This window comes from Lactuca virosa, chromosome 4, assembly GCF_052849685.1.
Source record: "Lactuca virosa cultivar CGN04683 chromosome 4, Lactuca_virosa_CGN04683_v6, whole genome shotgun sequence".
Lineage (NCBI taxonomy): Eukaryota > Viridiplantae > Streptophyta > Magnoliopsida > Asterales > Asteraceae > Lactuca > Lactuca virosa.
In genome coordinates, this window is record NC_136429.1 from 296,435,379 (window position 1) to 296,441,378 (window position 6,000).

Consider the following 6,000-nt stretch of genomic DNA (forward strand, 5'->3'; position numbering starts at 1 on the left):
ACAATAGTACAACATTTAATAATTATTTAAGTATAATTATTACCTTATAGAGTATACAACGGATTCAAATACAAGAGAACACTACAGAAACTAGATTATACAAAGTTGTGAGACTCTACTTCAAAACTGTACCTTAGGTGTACTGAATTAAATCCTATCATAGTATAACCAGAGTCTCCTGGAGGGAGAGCGTGAGATTTGTGAATAGATCTATTCGGGACTGACAATCCCACACCTGAACTGCTAGCTACAGTTAGGCAGGCATGTCTCGAGTGACAAATGTCATTTAACCGACACTTGAAGAACGTCTTAAAGGTCACTAGGTCATATCAAGCATGGTTATACGACTCACAATAGTATAAACTAACCATTTGTTTACAGGATTTCATTCTTCATTAGTTTTATTTTAAGTAATGAAACTACTATACATACTAGTGGTAGCCAGGGTTTTCAAACAGAACATACTATACAAAGGTTTTTGTACAAGAATACACTCATACTACGATTGATAGTAACTAAACATACAAATTAACGTTTTCCTATACTACAACAAGATACAATAACCAACATTCATAGTTAATTCTATAATTACTTAGTTTAGGCATCACGGCTACGTATGGAGAATATTCGATAGACTGTAAAATGTGTGGTTTCCGCCTCATTTCCTGTTCCTTGTTTAATTGTGGGCTTAGGGCAGATCCATATAATCAATTGTCTGTTCGATATTGGTTTATACATGGTTAGCATGAACTAAGTGATCATAGATGGAACTGATATTATCACACTTTTACTAAAGAAAATATTGGATTTTCTTGGAAACATACGAACATTTTCACAGAGTCATCAATAGTTTTTCAATACAAAAACACCGCTTATGAACTCACCAGCTTTATGCTGATACTCTTTCAAACTGCTTGTATTCTCAGGAAATCAGTAGACAGGTACCTCCTGGAGTTTTGAGAAGACGGAGATCATAGAGTCACATCTTTTACTTTTGTCATACTTTTGAAGTGTATAAATATGAATCAAACCGATGTAAATATTTTTACTTAATGTAATGGTTGTGTTTACTTTGATTACTGTAATGCAATGGTTGTGATACTATAAATGACGTCATCCACCCCCGAACGTTTCCGCCGTTCCGGTTTGGGGGTGTGACAGGAAGGCCCATTTGAGAAGTTGGGCCGAATTTAGAAAATTGGGCCATTAGTGGGCCTTTAGTGGGCCATTAGTAGGTTTGGAAAGATTAGATGGAATTGGGCCTAGGTTATGGTCCAAAGTAGATCAGGGGATAAAATAGTCATTTTACCGTAAGAATGATTATTGGATTTTGAGTAAGTGTTATTGTGATAATGGTAGCCGAGGAGTCGCGGGAGCATCCAATGGAGATTCCTTACCGAGAGGTTCAGCAGCCAGCTTTGTGATGTGAGTTTTCCTCCAGTAGGAACGGTTCGAAGGCACCAATGCTGGCCCATTTATGTATGTTAGCATATGTCGGACTTAGGTCCAATGTTGGGGTTAGCCCGATGTAGGTTATATGTCTCCAGACCTCGGTCCGATGCCGGGGGGAAGCCCGAGGAAAGTTTTTATGCTTGATGTCTTCGTTGCATGTGTTTCTTTATTTTTTCCGGGCTTCGGTCCGATGTCAGAGCAATACCGAGGACTGTTTAGCTTATATGTTATGTTTATATGTTTCGGGCTTCGGTCCGATGTCGGGGCAAGCCCGAGGAATATTTATGTGCTTATGTTATGTGTTTATGTTATATGCTTTGTTAATATGTTATATGTATACCGGACTTCAGTCCGATGCCAGGCGGGGCCCGATGCCAGACTTCGGTCTGATGTCGGGCGGGGCCCGATGCCGGATTTCGGTCTGATGCCGGGCGGGGCCCGATGTAGCGGGCAAGGCCTAATGTATGTTATTATGTGATTATGTGTATGGTATGTGGTAGTTTGGGGAGACTCACTAAGCTTCGTGCTTACAGTTTTCAGTTTTGGTTTAAGGTACTTCCGCTAGTATGGGGAAGAGCTCGGGATGACTGCGTCGCACACGCCAAAGTGTTTAGCCTGGGAGGATTTACTCTGATATTTGGACATGTGATTTTGATACTGTGTTTTGATATGATGTTTTGAGATATTGTCACTTATGTTTTTATGAGATGATCTGGATTACTATGGTTTTATTTATAAATTAAAACAAAATTTTTGGACTGTATTTTTGGGATGTTTTAAGTTGGTATCAGAGCCTTGGTTTGATGGATTCGGGTACACTCTCGGGTGTTTCTGAACACAAACTAAGGACTTGGTATGAAAATTTTCAAAAGAAAATCATTTTTGTAAAAAAAGAATTTTGAAAAGAGAAAAAGAACTTTGAAAAGAGAAAAGGGTGTCGTGCGTGCAATCAGCCGAGCTCAAGTAAGTACTCCCAAATCACCCATACAAGTTTATGTTATGATATGTTTATGAGAACTGCCTGCTAGATTAGGGCTAAGGATCTTGGAAGGATGCCTTATGTGCATGTTATATGTATATCAGTTTTATGAACTGCATGGTAGTACAGATTAGTCAGTGATATGATGGTCTGATTAGGATATGCTTGATTATGTTTACTCAATGCTCGAATGCTGCTTGCTTTGTGCTTTTAGGAATTCTAGTTATCTTTTACTAACTAGTAAACGAATATGTTAAGTTACATATTACGATGACTAAATAATTTCAGAAGGTCGGGTCTAGCTCTATTTCACAGCTCTTGTTTGAGTCCAACCGTTGTAGGGTAGGATATCTCATTCGAAGAATTATCTAGTCTTAGTGATATGTAATGGTATTCGCGAGCTATGTAGGGGTACTTCTTATGCAACTGATGGTGGAGAGTGGGTTGGTGGTTACCCTAGGGCAAGCCTAGGATGATATTAGCAGAGAGTAGTAGTAGTGGAAGGGACTTGGTGGAGTCAAAGAAGTTCTTGAGGAAAGTACGGATAGATGTGGAAGGTAGTATGGGCCCGTACTACTGAAAGTAGAGGATCTGTACTCGAATCAAGGAAGGCTGAGATGAACCCCGTAAACTTGTAGTATGTGAGATTCCTCGAGTTATGATGTGTATACTGATGTTTGTTATGGTGTATTTTGAGTATGGTCACGCTACGCACTAGGTCAATCGCCAGTTCAGGTGCCGGTGAGGGATCAGGCTCGTGCTCTGGAGCCTGGAAGCTCGACGAGCAGACGAGCCAGTTCATTTCGTCTGAGGTCGCACGCAGTATTTTAGACTAGACTCCTGTGATCTTCGGTACGATCAACGAGGGTATCTTGGAGCTTTTAGATGAGAGATTGAGTGCATTCCGCACCGAGGTGGTGGCCATGATTAGGTCGTGCATGCTGACATTCAGGGATTTCAGAGCTTGTGGAGCTCCCGACTATCATGGGGATCGGGACCCCATTGCTAGCAGCATATGGTTGGATGATGTCGCCAACGCCTTCCGTACGAGCCGATGTCCTGAGGGGGACAAGGTCCGACTTGCTTCCTGTCTTCTGAAGGACAAAGCATGTGACTGGTGGAGGAGGTTGGACATGCCATTGGAGATGATGCAGTTCTAGATGCGATGACCTGGAGTGATTTTTTGGCCAGGTTCAGGGCCGAGTTTGCACCTGTGATTGAGGTGCAACAGATTGCTAGGGAGTTCCAGGATCTCTGACAGACGACTGAGACGGTGACGGAGATAACCGTTAAGTTCAGGGAGAGGGCCCTTCTCGTTCCGCAGTACGTGGCAGACGAGGAGATGAAAACGGCCCGATATCATGAGATGTTGAGGAGCGATATTCGACAGTTCATGAGCCGATCCAGCTGCAAGACGCTGGAGGATATGATTGCCATAGCTAGAGAGAGAGATTGATTTAGAGATGGAGAAGAAGAGGAAACCAGATGCGGCATCTGGTGTAGAGGGTTTGGGCAAGAAGCCCAAGGTGTCAGACCAAAGAACTAGGAGCCAGCATGGCCACAACCGTTGTGGCAAATGTGGCAAGTTGCATGAGGGGACGTGATAGGCAGGGAGTTCCGGCTTCTTCAATTGCGGCCGAACAGGTCATGTGAGCAGGATTGTACAGCTACTACCACCACCACGACAATATCATATCTGATTTGCTTTCAGTGCAATCAGAGGGGACACAAACGGTCCCAGTGCCCGATTTTAGCAGCAGCAGGACAGGTGGCAACACCCGCTCCTACTACGTTGAGTATTACAGACGACCGCCAGGGCCGGGAAGAGGCACCTGTGGCGAGGAGTATGGCCTTTCAGTTGATAGCAGAGGAGGCACGAGCAGCTCCCAACGTGGTAACAGGTATGTATCTTCTCTTTATCTCTTTATTTATATTGATTATTGCTTATGTTTATTTGTTTCATTATAGGATCGTTCCTTGTGAACGGTATATCTGCTCTGGTATTATTTGATTCGGGGGCTACCCGATCTTTTGTATCTCTTGCGCTCAACAAGCGATTCGTAGGGGCTCCGGGGGAGCTAGATTTCCCACTTGATGTGGAGATAGCAGATGATAGGTTCACCAAGGATGTACACTACAGTTGTTCGATGAGCAGTTTTCCGTGGATTTGGTCCGTATTCCCCTGCGAGGGAATAAGGTTATAGTTGGTATGGACTTGTTGAGCCCCAATGGGGCGGTCATCGATTGCGAGCAGCAGCTAGTGAGAGTTCAGACTCCTAGTGGGGGTGGGTTAGTGATTTAGGGCGAGAGGCCGCAGGGTGGACCGACCCTATGTTCAGCAACGAGAGCGAGGCGCTACCTTCAGCCGGGTTGCGTAGGTTATGTCGCCTATGTTATGGATACCCTGGATAAGGTAAGGCGACGATGGATGATGTACCGATCGTGCGAGATTATCCAGACGTATTCCCGGAGGATTTTCCTGGGATACCTCTAGAGAGACAGGTTGAGTTCAGGATTGACCTAGATCCTGGTGCGGCTCCGATAGCCAAGACACCATATCGGTTGGCTTCTCTCGAGATCCAGGATTTGTATACACAGCTGCAGGAGCTATTAGACAAGGGATTTATCAGACCGAGCAGTTCATCATGGGGAGCCCCGGTCCTATTTGTGAAGAAGAAGGATGGGTCACATCGAATGTGCATAGACTACCGGGAGTTGAATAAGGTAATGGTGAAGAACCGTTATCCCCTCTCTAGGATCGATGATTTGTTTGACCAGCTACATTATGCCTCTTGGTTCTCAAAGATTGATCTGCAATCGGGTTATCACCAGATGCGAGTAAGAGACGAGGATGTGCAGAAGATAGCTTTTAGGACTCGCTATGGTCACTATGAGTTCGTGGTGATGCCCTTTTTGGCTCACTAATGCTCCAGCTACGTTCATGGATCTCATGAACCGCGTGTGCAGGCTGATGATGGACCGATCTGTGATAATCTTCATTGATGACATCTTGGTTTATTCCAAGACTTTTCGCAAATTTCTCCAAGTGTGAGTTCTGGTTGCGCGAGGTGCAGTTTCTGGTGCACCTTGTCAACCAGATGGGTATTCTGGTCGATCGGGCCAAGATAGAGGCCATGATGCTGTGGGAGGTTCCGAGGTCTCCAACTGAGATTCGGAGTTTCCTTCGCCTAGCGGGTTATTACCGGAGATTCATCCAAGATTTCTCCAAGATCGTTGTTCCTTTGACCCAACTGACCAAGAAATCGGTGACATTCTGCTGGGGGCCTGAGCAACAGGCAGCCTTTAAGACTCTCAGACAGCGGTTATACGAGACACTGATTCTGAATTTGCCGGAGGGCGTTGATGACTTCGTGGTTTATTGTGACGCTTCGATCACGAGCATGGGTGCGGTACTGATGCAGTGGGGTCATGTGATAACATACACATCGAGGCAGTTGAAGCCTCACGAGGCGAACTACCTGACACATGATTTGGAGCTGGGAGCTGTGGTTTTTGTTGGGTTTTGAGCATTCTAACACTCCTATGGTGTACATGCAACCCTAAATACC